This window comes from Martes martes (assembly GCF_963455335.1).
Source record: "Martes martes genome assembly, chromosome: 15".
NCBI lineage: Eukaryota > Metazoa > Chordata > Mammalia > Carnivora > Mustelidae > Martes > Martes martes.
The window spans coordinates 37,865,039-37,881,108 of record NC_137903.1 but is presented as its reverse complement, the minus strand read 5'-3'; positions in this window follow the sequence as shown (position 1 = coordinate 37,881,108).

Genomic DNA, 16,070 nt, shown 5'->3' with positions numbered 1-16,070 from the left:
TTATACCCAGCGCGGCTGACTCTGCACTCAGCTGTTTCCAGTTCTTGCCTATTACAGATAGTGTTACTCAGAATACTTAAACTTTATAGTTGGAGATACAATGGTCTACATGCACAACCACATCCTCTGTGAATGATGAGAGCCAAGGATTCCCCCCCTTTCCAAACCTTCTACATTTTATTTCTTTTCTTCCCTCCCCAACCCCCTCCCAATTTAAAAAGCCTTCAGCATTAAAAATCTTGTTTGCTGTAGGTTTTGGTAAACTCCCCTTATCAGATTAAGGAAATCCCTTTCTATTTCATTATTTGTAAATTTTTTACAAAATCATAAATAGGTATTTTGAATTTCATCAAATGTGTTTTCTCTGTCTATTGAAATAACCATATTGTTCTGTTCTTTAATATGCTAATGTAGTGAATGATAATTATAGATTTTCTGAAGTTAAGCCTTCTATTCCTGGAATAAACCCAGACTGGTCATGATGTGCTATCTTTTTTCACGAGGCACAGAATTCATTTTGCCATTTATGAAAGATTATTGCCTTTATGTTCATGAATGAGGCTATGATTTTTCTTCACTATATTTCTTGAATTTTAGTATTAAAGGCATAGTGGACTCTGAATGAATTGGTGAGTGTTATTTTTCTTTTTTATCCAAATGATTTGCATAAGATTATACTGACATGTTCCATGAATGTTTGGTAAAACTTAACCTAAAATCATCTGTGCCTGGTGATTCTTTGTAGGAAAATCAAACAATTGATTCACACATTTTAAGGGTTTTGAGCTATTTGGACTTTCTATTTCTTCTTGAGTTCATTATTTTATTTTTTACTTTTTTTTTTTGAGATTTTATTTATGTATTTGTCAGAGAGAGAGGAACAGAGGGAACACAAGCAGGGGGAGCAGCAGGCAGAGGGAGAAGCAGGCTTCCCAAAGAGTAGGGAGCCCGATGTGGGGCTGGATCCCAGGACCCCGGGATCATGACCTAAGCTGAAGGCAGATGCTTAACCAACTGAGCCACCCAGGCGAACCTTGAGTTGGTGATTTTAAAGGAATGTGTTCATTTCTTCTAAGTTCGTGCATTTTTATGCATTCTTTGGGTATAGTTTCTCTACAGTACACTTTTTTCTTTTTCATCCCTGCTAGAGCCTCATTATACCCTTTTTATTTTTCCTATTATTTGTGCTTCTCTTTCTTTCTTGTACAATTCTGCTAGAAGCTTGTGTAACTTCACATTTTCCAAGCCCTCAGAACTGATTTAGGAGGCAGCAGGACCTTCCTTGTGAATTACAGACCCAATCCTGGGAGACCCACCTTGCAGGTGATCTGGCTTTACTACCCGGAACCCAGGAAGTAAGGTTTCCTCCTGCATCACGACAGCCCACCAATGAGAGACAGTGACTGCTCAGCCAATGAGGAGCTACTACACTTCCAGCTCCCAGTTTCCTCCATTGGACTTTTAGTTTACAACAGCCCCTTCTTTCCTCAATGCAAGAGTCTCTCTCTCTCTCTCTCTCTATTTAAAGATATTTTTTATTTATTTGACAGAGAGAGAGAGAGACAGAGAGAGAGAGAGGTCCCAAGTAGGCAGAGAGGGAGGGGGATGCGGGGCTCAATCCCAGGACCCTGGGATCATGACCTGAGCCGAAGGCAGAGGCTTTAACCCACTGAGCCACCCAGGTGCCCCCAAGAGTCTCTTAACTTGTTCTGCTATCTTGCCTGTGGTTCTGCATAGCTTACTTACTGGAGTTTGCAATTTTTGGCTATTTCTAAAAAAATGCATTTTTTGCTGGTAACATAACTGGGGTTTTTATTTTTAAAGTTAATGATGTCATAAGCCATAAGCCTCGGAGTATGGTATTTTCATGATTGTCTAGTTCCAACATTTAAAAATTTCTGGGAGTGTGGGCTGCTGGGTGGCTTAGTCCCTTAAGCATCTGATCCTTGGTTTCAGCTTAGGTCATGATCTCCTAGTTGTGAGATGGGAGTTCTGTTGTCACCTGTGCCCCCCCCCCCTTGTTTGGCTTGGTGCTCAGCAGGGAGTCTGCTTCCCTTCTCCCTCTGCCCCTTCCCCCACACGAGCACTCTTTCCCTCTCTCTCTGAAGTAAAGAAATCTTAAAATGTTTTTCTCTCTTTTTTTTTTATCTACAAAGTTTATAAAAGTGGGATTTAAAAATTCTAAGCATATAGTTTTGAGTTCTAATTTAATTGCACAGTGGTTTGAGAACTAGTCTATATGATGATGGACCCTTTATTTGGTATTCCTTGGTCAACTTCTGTAAATATCTTTTTGTTATATTGAGTCTATATATTTCCGATAAACTGAACTTGCTGATCACATTTTAAAAACTTTACTAGTTTTTTGTCCTGTCAAATAAAAAAGGTACCTTGAACATTTCCCACTCTGATGATGAGTTTAATTTCCCTATGTGTTCTATCAATTTTGCTTTACACACATATGTAAGATTTTAGATTTGTTCTGTCTTTCAGATGAGCCAAACACTTGGTTATATAGAGACTCTCTCTTCTCTATGATGCTTTTATCTGCTGAGGTCTCCTTTTCCAACAGCAGAAAGCTTCTTCTGGTCAATGTTCGCTTCACATATCTTTTGCTCCCAACATTTCCCTGTCCTTATGTTTGAATGTGTCCCTTGTGAATAGTGCATAGCTGAAATTCTAGAACATCTACTGTGACAATGTTGGTTCAGTATGTGGTGAGATTAGTCCTTTTTCACTCATCATGATGACTGATGTGTCATCCTACTATCTTCCTAATGTGTTGTAGCTTTTTGCTTCCTATTTATATCATCTGTTCCTTTGCTTCTGGACTATTAAAAGTTATTCCATTTTTTCTCTCCTACTTGTTTAGAAGTTATGCTATATTCCATTTCTATTCTTTCTTGGTGACACTTGAAATTTTGCCATGCAAAACTGCTGAACTCTACCGTTAGTGCCTCAACCCTCCCACAAACCACACAACCACTTCTTCTCTCAGCCTTCTCATGGTTGGCCAGCAGGATTTTAATTTTCTGCTTTTAAGCATTTTTATTTCCATAAGTTAGCCATGGGAATTAGATGTTAATATTATCTGTCACAGACAATGTTAATTCTGCCCACTTATTTAACTTTTTTTTGCATTTTAGACCTTTCTTACAGGATCATTTTCTTCCTGGAGTGCATCTTTTAAAAGTTCCATTGGCTTAGGTAGTAAAAACTCTGTTTCGTTTTCTCTGAAAATGTCTTATCTCACTCTCATGAGCAAAGATATTTTTGCTGGGTAGACAATAGTAGGGCGAGTGTGATTTTTCTCTTGGCATTTAGGAGATATTATTATGCTGTCTCGTGGCTTTGGTTTTGGCTGTTGAGAAAATTGCCATAAGTCTGTTACTCTTTTGAAGGTGATGTGTTATTATTTTTTTAAGATGTTATTTATTTATTTGACAGAGAGAGATCACAAGTAGGCAGAGAGGCAGGCAGAGAGAGAGAGAGGGAAGCAGGCTCCCTGATGAGCAGAGAGCCTGATGTGGGACTCAATCCCAGGATCCTGAGATCATGACCTGAGCAGAAGGCGGTGGCTTAACCCACTGAGCCACCCAGACGCCCCTGATGCTTTATTTTTTAATGCTTTTAAAGTCTATGGCTTGTCTTTGGCATGTGACTTTCAATGTGTGGAGGTTTGGATTTAATTTTTCTTCATCTTGTTTGGTAACTGCTGTCCTTACTATGTCCTTACATTCATGTCCTTCATGAGTTCTAGAAAAAATACCTTTAAATCTGGCCACTCCCCCATTGTCTCTCTCCTCCCTGGACTGTGATTTGATATTGGAACTTTTTACTCTTTCTTCCTTGTCTTTTAACCTTCCTTTTGCCCTTTACATTTTTTTCTTGGTGTTGTTTTCTGGGAAATGTCTGCAGATCTATCTTCCATTTCACTGATCCTCTTTTCATTTGTGTCTAATATGCTACTTATCTCACCCTCTGAGTTATGTTTTTTTTTTAAAGATTTTATTTATTTGACAGAGAGATCAGAACTAGGCAGAGAGGCAGGCAGAGAGAGAGGGGGAAGCAGGCTCCCCGCCAAGCAGAGAGCCCAGTGTGGGGCTCGATCCCAGGACCCTGGGATCATGACCTGAGCCGAAGGCAGAGGCTTTAACCCACTGAGCCACCCAGGTGCCCCTGAGTTATGTTTTTAATAGCAAAAACTATATTTTTCATTTCTAAACTTCTATGTCTTTTTCAAATCTTCCTAGTCATATTTGCTAGTGCTTCCTGCTTGTTCATTTCAGGTTTCCAGTGCTTTCTTTTAAACATTTCATATGTGGTTATTCTCTATTCTCGTCCTGAGAATTCCAGTATTTCACATATGTATGGGTCCTAATCTGTCTTATTCCTGCTAATTATAACTCATGAGGATTTGTATCCATATGTGACGGTCTCTGTGAACTCCTGCTGTGCTGGCCTTGATCTGCGGAAACCTCGGGAGTTTGAAGTGCGAGCACTCCGGCATGGGTTGTGTTTGCTTCTGCCAGGAGCTAGGGATACTGCTGAGCTGGACCAAGGTCATTGCTTTCCAGTTCCTGGTCTAAACTGGGAATCTCAGAGTCAGCTTCTCTTTTTGTCATGCTTCTCTATCTGACATGCTTTGGAATGTTTTTAGAGTAACTTTGTTCAGGTCTCTGACTATGTATGTGCTTGTGAGTGTGTCTGGGTCTCCATGAGGGTTTTCCCTACTTCTGTAACCCCAGCAATGCAAAGACATTATATTTTATGAAGGATATAGCTGTTCTGAAGCTGTGGGAAGTAGAAGTTGGAGGCTGTTTTTTTAATAGAAGGGAGAGAGGGTGTGGGAATTCAGGGAAAGGTGGGAATATTTCATCGTCATTAAAGTGAGCCTAACCAATTGCTGGTTATTGCTCACAGCATGTACTTGCCCACATCTCATCTTGTCGTTGGTCTCTGGCTACCTCATGTGTTGAAGTTTGTTTTCTGAGTGCCAAGAGCTCAGTGTCTTTTCTTCTACTGAGCAGCTCAAGAACACGCTTGCCCTCTCCAGTAACCCCCATCCCATAACTGCCCAGAGAGGCCCAATGTGCAGCTGGACCAAGTATAATGCTTTATGCTATAATGCTGTCGTGGACACAGAGATAAATCCATGGGAAGGGCTTGGGACCCAGTCGACCCAGTCCAAGTCTTTCCTGGTGCTTCCCATGTTGGAGGCAGAGACGTCTCTCCTCTCAGATTGCAGATAGGAAACACATAAGCCTGAGGTTTTTGATGGCCATCTCCCATGGCATGTGGAGAGAGAGTCGATCTGTAGCCTTGGTCAACACATGTTTCTTAGCTGAGCCTAAGGAAGATATTTACAAAATGATCCTAAAGCAATGGGTGGTTTCTGCCAGTGTGTAGATTCAGCCTGTTGTGGGAGGACTCCCCAGCTGTGGCATGACTGCAGCATTGACCTTCTGCCCCTTACCATCTTGAAGCCCATGCAAGGGTCATGGCTTTGAGCCATCATCCTCGTCCACCCAGCACAACAGATAACTAGGCTAATGGAGAAAGTAAGATTCAGATCCTTCTGGAGGGGTCCTTCCTCCACTTTCAAGGATTAGTTCACCTCTGCTTAACCTCAAAAATGTAAGCTTGCTAGTAAATCTGACCGCCTAGTTCCTTTGAGTTAAAACATCTGCAACATCAAAGAGAAACAATGGCCCCTTTTGAAGCACAGAAAACTCAACTAGAAATAGAACTATTCTGGTTTCAAGTGCTATGAGAAAGGGAACTGGGTCTCACTGTAACTAGATTTGGAACTGGAAAATACTCAGAGCTTTCTGGGTTTTGAAGAAGGCAAATCAATGACAAATGTTTGGTGTCTCAAAAAATAATCTTTAAAAAACCCATCGTTGACTCTTGAGTATCCAGGACATATAAAAAGGAGAAGAAGACTGTTCCAGATCATCTCAGTGACTGTCCAAGCACAGGAGGGGTTAATGACGAGAACACTCACCTGAGTCAGCATTTTCTGCCGCTCCCCCCCCTCCCCCAAATCGCTACAGGATCAGGATGGAGGGAGAGCATTAATGAAAGCTGGTCCGATGTGGAATTAATTCAATTACACAGTTGGTGGAGTAACACTTAGGTTCTCCAGAGCCAAAGGCAATTTCTTCAAAATTCCTGATGTCTTTCAGTTCAAATGCAACTAATATCATTGTCAGTCTTTAAACTCTGCAATAAAAGACAACAGGTGTGCTAAGATTGACAGAAGTTAGGTTATATTGGCATTCATTCCTCCAAAATTCTGAGCATACTTGTAAATCAGATTTTCCTTTTAATGAAAATCTGTCTGGCATGAGACTTAAGAAAATATTATATAATAAAAGCGAACATGGCATTCGTATTGTATGTTAGCCACTGTTCTCGATTCCTTATACATGTTAAACCATTTAATTGTCACAACCCTATGGATTATACACTCTACTTCCTTTATAGAAATCAAGACACTGACGCATGGATGGGTGATGACCTTGTCCAAGGTCACACATCAGATACATGACAAAGCATGGGTTTGCATATGGCAGTCTTGTCTCAGAGTCTGTGTCCTCCCCACTACCACTGAGAGGCCATGTGGTGCGTACAAATGGCAAGGGGGCCACTGAGAACTGGGTTCAAATCCAGAACCAGCGCTCAGAGATTGTGCTCAGCCTCACTACACCTCGGGTTCTCATCTGTGAGATACCATAGTACTTATGTCACAGAGGTTATACGATTTAAGAAGGTAATCGAATTTTAAAGTCAAGTGTACATCAGGTGCCTGGCTTGAAGTAGGCATTGGGTCAAGGTTTTGCTGCTAGAAGATAGGATGTCTTGACCCCAGTTTTGATCTGATAGCTACAGATCTTCCTTGAGTTACAGTGGGGTTATGTCCCGACAACCCATCACTGGTTGAGTTTATCATAAGTCAAAAATGCATGTAACACAGCTAACTTACCGTAGGTCCTCAGTTAGCCTCACCTACCTTAAACAGCTGGGAATGCTTAGCTTGGTCCATGGTTGGACCAAAATCATCTAATACCTGTTTGATAATAAATGTTGAATTTAATGTTCAAATGTGTCATGTAATTCACTGAATATAGTGTACTGAGAGTGAAGACAGAATGGTTGTCCATGAGTGGGCTGCTGAGACTCATGGTCGCATGGCTCATGTTGGCTGTGCCCACTGCGAAGGCAGGGAAAGATCAAAATTCAGGATTCGAAGTCCGGTTTCTACTGAATGCATTTCACCTACACACTATTGTAGAACAGATAACTCCTGTTGAACTGCCTTAAGTCAAGAGCCACCTGTTTGTAAACACTGTGGAAGTCAGAATACCAAGGCTAGTATGTTTTCACTGAGAGAACTTTCCAACACAAACTCCTTTAGGCCAATTCAATTCTGTGGTCAGTCTTCTAAATGGTACTGTCATTGCTTCCACATTTTTGTATTTTTTTCAATTTTAAGACATTCTTTGCATTGAGATTAATTGCATTTATTTTTTGGTATGTTTTTGACAGTATCAAATGTGACCAATGACAGCCTCTCTGCTACTGTGGGCTTCCCCTTAAGGGAATTATTTCTGCCAGGGTCGATTTCTGCAGGTCAAATCCTACAGATCTAAGCATTGTAAAGAAAATCTGGTTCTATCATTGAATTTTAGTCTCAATAGCAACTGTTTCTATTTGCAGTTTGAGGCACTGTTGAGCTCACTTCATGTTAATAAATTTCTACTAAATCTTATCCTGGGGTCAATTTTTGAAGTTCCATTGTCACTAACAAAAATACTATTTTTTCCAGTGATAAACAATCTGAGTTTTATTTTGCTTTGAGAAACCTTTTGAGATCATTGTAGATTCATGTTCTGTTTTAAGAATGCATGCAGAGAGATCCTGGGTCCCTTTGCCCAGGGTTTCCTGATGATGACATCTCACAAAGTATGGTATATTGTCCCGTGTCCCCCATCTCTGCCCCAGGATACTACACCGAGCTGGTCAAAAGACAGTATGTTTTCATCACAGAAGGCCCTCTCGGGCTGCCTTTCATGGACACGTGTACTCTGCTCCATCTGGACCCTACTCTGCCCTCCCTGTCTGCAATTCCATCCTTTCCATCACGTTCTAGATGGAATCACACACTATGTATGTAACCATCCCTCAGAGCACTTCTCTGGATGTTTGTCCAAGTTGTGTGTGTCTATAGTTTGTTCCTTTCCATTGCTGAGTGGTGACTGGTGGAGAGGTTTGTTTACCCTCTGAGCTATCGAAGGACATCCGGGTTAACCCAGCTCGGGGCCAGTGTGAACAAGGCTGTTGGGAACATCCGGGAATAGGTTTCTGTATGAACTAAGCCTTCATTTCTCCGGGAGAGATGGCAGGAGTGCCAACACCGGGCCATGTGGTGGTGACATGTCTAGTATCTGAAGAAACTGCCAAACTGGTTTCCAGAGAGGCTGTTCCCCTTACAATCCCACACTGCCTCTGAGAGATCTGGTTTCTCCACCTTTCATGGGGTCACTATGTCTGACGTCAGCCCTTTTGATAGCTGAACAGTAATAGCCCGTTGTGGTTTCAATTTGCATTTTCTCATTCCATAACTCATCATTTCATTCTTAACAGATCCTTTCTGGCCAAGCTTTGAATTTTGATGAGGCCCAACTTATGTTTTTCTTTTACAGAAGGTGTTTCTGGTGCCAAGGCTAATAACTCTGCCTAACCTTCGAGTCTGAAGATTTTCTCCAAGTTCTTCCCTAAAACATTTTATGGTATTACAATTTACATTTAAGTCTATGATCCATTTTGTGTAATATGTGACCCTTGGGCTGAAGGTCTTCTCTGTCTCTCTCTGTCTCTGTATCTGTCTGTGTGTCTCTCCCTCTCTGTCTCTCTGCCTGTGGATATCCACTTATTCCAGAAATGTTATGTTGAATTGGCTGTCTTCCTTCACTGAATCATGTTTGCATCTCTGCCAAAAATCACCATTAGATGTATTTGTGCGGGCCGGTTTCTGGTGTCTCTACTCTGTTTCGCAGAGGAGTGAAATCTATCCCCTCAGCAATATCGCAGGGTCCTGATTATGTGTCCTAAGCTATAAAGTTGGGTAGACTGATCCTCTCACTGCATTTCCTGTTTTGAAATTGTTTGAGCTATTATGTGCACATTTGAGACTAGCCTTGTCCATATCTACAAACAAACCTACCTGGGATTGTGGTGGGAACTGCAAGCAATCTGTCTGTGAGTTTGGGGAGAATTAACATCTTTATTCTGTTGAGGCTTCTGGTCAACGGACAGTATGGCCTCCTGCTTATGTCAGTCTTCTTTGATTTCCTTCATCCACATTTTGTGGTTTTCAGAAGGCAAGTCTTACACAGGTTGTTTGATTTATGTCTAAGTAAACCTAGATGTGAATGGTGTCATAGTTTTAGGCAACTGTGAATGGTATCCTATTTTTTTTTATTTCAACAACCATGTGTTCGCTGATAGTATATAGAAAGACAGTGGTTTGGGCGCCTGGGTGGCTTAGTGGATTAAACCCTCTGCCTTTGGCTCGGGTTATGATCCCAGGGTCCTGGGATCGAGCCCCGCATCAGGCTCTCTGCTCAGCGGGGATTCTGCTTCCCCCTCTCTCTCTGCCTGCCTCTCTGCCTCCTTGTGAACTCTGTCTGTCAAATAAATAAATAAAATCTTAAAAAAAAAAGACAGTGGTTTTTGTATGTTGATCTTCTATTCTGTGACCTTGCTGAACCCACTTATTAGAAGATTTGTGCACATTCCTTGGGGTTGTCACCCAGACCACCCTGTCATCTGCAGCATGGTGTTATCTCTTCCGTTCTAATCTTATCTCTGATTTCCTTCCCCCACCCAGCCCTAGAACAGGAGCCAGGAGAACAGGCATCCTTCCTTTCTTCGGATCTGGGACACAGCATTCTTCTCTCACTGTTGGCTGTAACGTTTGCGGAATAATTTTTGGAGATGCTCTTTACCGAGCGGGGGAGTTTCCCTCTATTTTTCTGAAAGGATTACTCATGAACTGGTGTTGAATTTTGTTAAGCGCTTTTTCCATATCTGTTGATATGTTCTTGTGATTTTCCCTCTTCAGCCTATTAAATACGTGAGTTATTGATATGGTGACTGATTTTTAAAGAATGGATCAGCCTTGAATTCTTGGAATAAATCCCATGTCCTTGTGGCGTGTGATTCTTTTTATACATTGTTGAGTGTGATTTGCTGATGTTTTCTTGGGGACTTTTATGTCTACATTCATGAGGCGCTTTTTGGTTTGCTTTGGTTTGCTTCATTCTGTCCTTGTCTGGTTGGGTATCATGGTACCACTAGCTTCCGGATACAAACCAGGAAGGGGTCCTTCCTCTTTCATTGTCTGGGAGAGGCTGTGCAGAGTTGGTGTCAGCTCTCTCTTAAGTGTTTGTGAAATTCTTTTTTTTTTTTTTGAAGATTTTAATTAATTAATTAATTTCGTGGGGGGAGATAGAGAGAGAGAGTGAGTGCATGGGGGGACAGAGGCAGAGGGAGAGGGACAAGCAGACTCTGAGCTGAGCACAGAGCTGGCCCCAGGCTCAACACCATGACCCCGAGACCACGGCCTGAGCCCAAACCAAGTCAGATGCTCAGCCCACTGAGCCACCCGGGCGCCCCTAAGTATTGGTGAAATCCTTGAGTGAAATCATCTGGGCCTGGAAATTTGGGGGGAGGGTTTTTAAATTATGAATTTAATTTCATTTGCAGTTATGGACAGTTTAAGTGATCTATTTTGTCTTGGGTGAGTTGTGGTAGTTTGTGTTTGTGGAGGACTTGGTCCATTTATCTAAGTTCTCAAATTTACATGTGTACAGTTGTCCCCCATTATTACCCTTCTGATGTCTTTAGGGTCCGCAGTGATATCTCGGTTTCATTTATGATGTTGAAATCTGTGTCTTCTCTTTTTTCTTTATCAGTCGGTAGAGGTTTGTCCATTTCATCCAACTTTTCAAAAATCTCTGTTTTTGTTTTTGTTTTTAGTTTAATTGATTTCTGCTTTTTTGTTATTTTATTCTTGCTTTGAGTGTACTTTGCTTTTTTCTAGATTCTTGAGGTGGGAGCTTAGATAACTAATTTGAGAGTTTCTCTTGTATTAAAACATAGCCACTATTTTGCAAATATTTTCTTCTAGTCTGTGGCTTGTTTTCTCATTCTTTTGATCAATATTTTTTCTTTTTAGAGTGCCTGGGTGGCTCAGTAGGTTAAGGGTCTGACTTTGGCTCAGGTCCTGATTTCCAGGGTCCTGAGATTGAGCCCCGTGCCAGGCTCCCTGCTCAGCAGGGAGTTTGCTTCTCCCTTCCCCCACTCCTGCTCTTATGCTCTTTCTCTCTCAAATACATACAACCTTTTATTTTTTTAAATTTTTTTATTTATTTTTTTAAAGATTTTATTTATTTATTTGACAGACAGAGATCACAAGTAGGCAGGCAGGCAGGCAGAGAGAGAGGAAGAAGCAGGCTCCCCGGTGAGCAGAGAGCCCGATGTGGGACTCAATTCCAGGACCCTGAGATCATGACCTGAGCTGAAGGCAGAGGGTTTAACCCACTGAGCCACCCAGGTGCCCCAATAAATAAAATCTTTTAAAAGAAGAATTTTTTCTTTTTTTCAGTTTTAGAAATTTGACTATGTAAGGGCCTGTTTAGCCAGAGCAGCTGCATCCTGCCCCTGCCCCTCCCCCTTCAGGGAACTTACTTAAAAACAAGTCCTGGAAACCAGTCCCAGGTAACAAAGCCGGAATACAAGGGTGGGTCAGGCCAGGTGGAGGTATCCAATCGGTGGGGGCCCATACTGTCTCCCTAGCTACCAAGGAGTATGGGCCCTGCCCTTTGGGTGCCAATTCTGACCAAGGTGATAGCCTAGTTCAAATATCTACTATAGGGTAAATTGTAATTCAATTGGTCACTTATGTGTGACCTAGCAGGACTATGCAGCTTTCTCTGTGTTACAATCTCATTGGTCATCTGTGCATGGCCAGGCCCAACCACATGGCCTTTGCCCTTAAAAGCTAGTCTGTAAAGAAGAGAAGGTTGCCTCTTTGCAAGGGACAGCACTGGCCGGTCAGTTTGATTCTTGATGCTTGGCGGGAAATAAAGCTTTGCATCAGTCTCTCTCCTTTGACCATGGGCCCAACAGACTAAGATGTATCTTTACGCATTTCTGGGGGTTTACCCTTTTTTGGGGTTCACACATCTGGAATATGTAAGGTTATTTCGTTTACCAAGTTTGTAAATTTTTCAGCCATTATTTCCTTGAGAACTGCCTGCTTTCTCCTCCCTTCTCGCCGTGACACTAGATCTTGTGTTATAGGCCCACAATTCCACAAGGCCTTCCCCCCGCCCCCACCCCTGCCTTGGCAAATTTTCTGTTTCTCAGATTGGGTGATTTTGTTGTTCCTTTCTGCTGTGGAGCCTATCCACTTAGCTTTTTATTTTTGTTGCTGTGTTTTCCAGCTGTAAACTCTCCATCTGGTGATTCTTTATACCTTTCATTTCTTTGCCAAGACTTAGTTGTGTTTTTTTTTTCCCAGTTGTTTCCAGTGTGTTCATAATTGTTTACAGAAGAACTTTTATTGTGTCTGCTGTTGAATCTTTAGCTATTTCTCCCACTTGTCATCCCCATGTTGTCTTTTTCATTCAATTTGAGATATTCTTGGTTTTTGGTATGACAAGTGATTTTCAGTTGAAACCTGGTCATTCTGAGTTTCATATTTAAACCCTCTGTCTTATCTGTTTTCCTCTCTCACTGCTCCAGAAGGAGGTTGAGGCCTCGTTAATGCTAGGTGGAGGGAGAAGTCGAGTTTCCCACCCAGGCTCCACTGCCACCTGCGGTGTGTATGGGGGTTCCTCGTCACTGCTGGGTGATGGTGGGAGTGCTCACTCCCCTTGAGGCCTCACGGATACTCCCTGACGGATGGATGGTGACAAAACTTCTCACTGTTCACTAGCCTTTTCTTACACCACCTGGCAGGAAGAGGGAGGGGCACCCTGTTACTGCATGGGGGTGATGATGGTTGTGGTGGTGGGTGGTCATGGTGATCATGGGCATGGGAGTGGGTGGTCGTGGTGACTGCGGTGGAGGTGGCAGTGAGTGAGGGTGGGTGGGTGGGTATGGGGGCTGGAAGCCTCAGCTCCCTGTTTGGTTTGCACTGGTACTGGGGAACTGTGATGGCAGAGGTCTTTTTTGGCATGTATAGGGGTGGGAGTCACTGGGTTTGCTGTGGTGTTTGGCTGGAGTAGAGCTACTGTCTGAAAGTTTTCTGTCTTATTAGGCTGCCCTTTTCCTGGTTTGGCTAGAGACAGGAGACTTGTCAGTGCTTCTGGGTTGCCTGCTTCTTCCGCTCCAGGTCTGGGAGGTCTGGGAGGAGGTCAGGACGGAAACCCAGGGCATTCACTCTATACGGTTCCTCCGGTCCTGAGTCCATGGCCTGTAGGCCTTCTTTCCACTTTCAGAGTCTTCCTGTGTTTGTTTCATAGATGATTTTCAGGGTATATATGTATCTGGGAAAATACATTTATTTATTCTGAGGTTGTAATAGGGAAAAATAAGTATATTCCATCTTCTGTCAGTCTGATTTTATACTGATTATTGTTTCCAATCACATTCATCAACAATTGACTAAAAGAAGGACAGTATGCATTTCTTTCTTGGAGGAGAGAGCAAAGAATATTAGTGGCGTAAAATCACAGGATATGGATGTGGGGTTAAAACAGCCTGCTTGGGGCACCTGGGTGGCTCAGTGGGTTAAGCCTCTGCCTTTGGCTCAGGTCATGAGCTGAAGGTCCTGGGATGGAGGCCCGCATCGGGCACCCTGCTCAGCGGGGAGGCTGCTCACCCCCCCTGCCTGCCTCTCTCCCTACTTGTGATCTCTGTCAAATAAATAAGTAAAATCTTAAAAAAAACACAAAAAACAAAAAACAGCCCGCTTGACTGTTTTCCTGACTGTATATTGACCATCATGGTGAGCATGGGTATGAAATCTTGGATAGTGACCCTGGACTTGTAGCAGAGAGTCGAGCTTGGAAGCCAAAAACTGGATTGCGGAATGGATGTGCCCCACCCTGCCCAATAACTGCATGCTCCATGCAGACCGTCTGTCTGGGAAGGGTGATGTCAGGGCCAGCAGCCCAGGTGCCCCACATTTCACAGAGGAGGAAGAATGGAAACGAGGCTCAGAGATACCAGTCAGGGTCTGATGAATGGGGGTCGAGACAGGGAGAAAGGAACTCACAAATATTACCAAGAATAAAATGCAACATTTAACGACACTGTCTGCACTGGGCTCTGGGCACTGCACTGAGCGGCTTGTGCTGATTATCTACTCGTCTCTCCCAAGTACGAATTATAACTTTGTTTTACAGATGAGCAAGCTGAGGCTCAGGAAGGTAACTTCCTCCACAGATCAGCGGCATCAAGAGGAGGAGTTAGATTCGCAGGAAGTCTGAAGCATCCAGCGCTGTCCCACAAAGCCGGGAATGCATGCAGCATGTGGCTGGAACAGTGGATTAACTCGAGGGAAGAGGAGAGAGTAGGTGGAAATTGAAGCAAGATGCAGGAGCATTTTTTGAGCAAAGGAGGGAGGGCCCGATGAGGCCTCACTGGGGGCTCCCAGGGCAGGGGAAAGCACATGAAAAGGGAGAAGGTCCCGTCCCCACTACGTGAGAATATGGGTGCCCGGGTGACCCCATCTGTGGAGGGACCAACTCTTGATTTCAACTCACATCATGATCTCGGGGTTGTGGGGTTGAGCCCCGCCTTGTACACCAAGCTCAGCGAGGGTCTGCTTGTCCATCCCCCACTCCCACGCTCTCTCAAATAAATAATAAATTTTTTAAAAAGTGAGAATGTGAGTCTCATCATGACCTCTGATCAAAATCCTGGCCAGGTTATCTTTCATGTCATTTCAAAAAATCCTAGTAAGACAATCAGGCTTATTCTTTCTCTCTTTTCAAAAGACAAATTTACATTAGGGGCTTTGAAGAAAAACCTGGCTAATTTTTTGATAGAAGCTTTGCAATGTGGTGGGTTAAGTCCTACTCAGCTTGTAGTTCCTTAATTTGAAAATGTCATCCTCCTGAATCATGCTGAGTCATTCATTCAGGGCTGGTGAGGTCAATTAGACACCATGTGGGTAGACAGATGACATCATCCACCTCCTTCAAGAGGGACAGAATTTTGTTCCAAAAGACTGGATAGGACTGGCCAAAGAGGAGCAGTGTGCAAAGAATCAGAGCAGAAGATTCCAGAGAGCTCTTGGATGAAGCAGCAAAACATGACCCAAACATGTCACAGAACACCAGTTTCATGGAGTGATCCAAGGAAAAAGGGGTTCCGCGGTTTGTGTAAAACTCTAGTTTCAACAATTAAATTTCTTTACTCCAGGCCTTCTCAGAGCCTTTAAAACTTTCAGGTGCATTATAAACACCTGAGGGGATGTAGTATGCACTTGTTTACAGAAATCTACCCCCACTCACCCATTCACACAATCTCTTTTCTATCTTGGAGATTTCTTCTGCCCAGTACCTCACATCTCACCTTACATTGGTTATTTTATTTGTCATCTCTCAAAGCATCCCTTGGAAATACCAATTATAATTTGTAAGTTCTGAAACAGGAAGAGACTTATGACCCAGAACTGAATCCCCTCCTGCAGACTTTAGTTCCTCAAAAATGGGCCTGGGGGTGCCTGGGTGGCTCAGTCCTTAAGTGTCTGTCTTGGGCTCAGCTCATGATCCCAGGGTCCCGAGATCAAGCCCAGATATCCTGCTCCTTCCTCAGCGGGGAGCCGGCTTCTCCCTCTCCCACACCCCTGCTTGTGTTCCTTCTCTCGTGGTCTCTCTGTCAAATAAATAAAATCTTAAAAAGAAAAATGGGTCTGATGTGTGCTCCCAAGGTTACTGAAGAGCTAATATTTTCTATTTAAATTGAAACTTTGATCACAAGTCATTTTCTTAAAACCCCCAAATTTCTATCCCCAACCCTCTCAGCTCCCCGCATGAATCAATGAA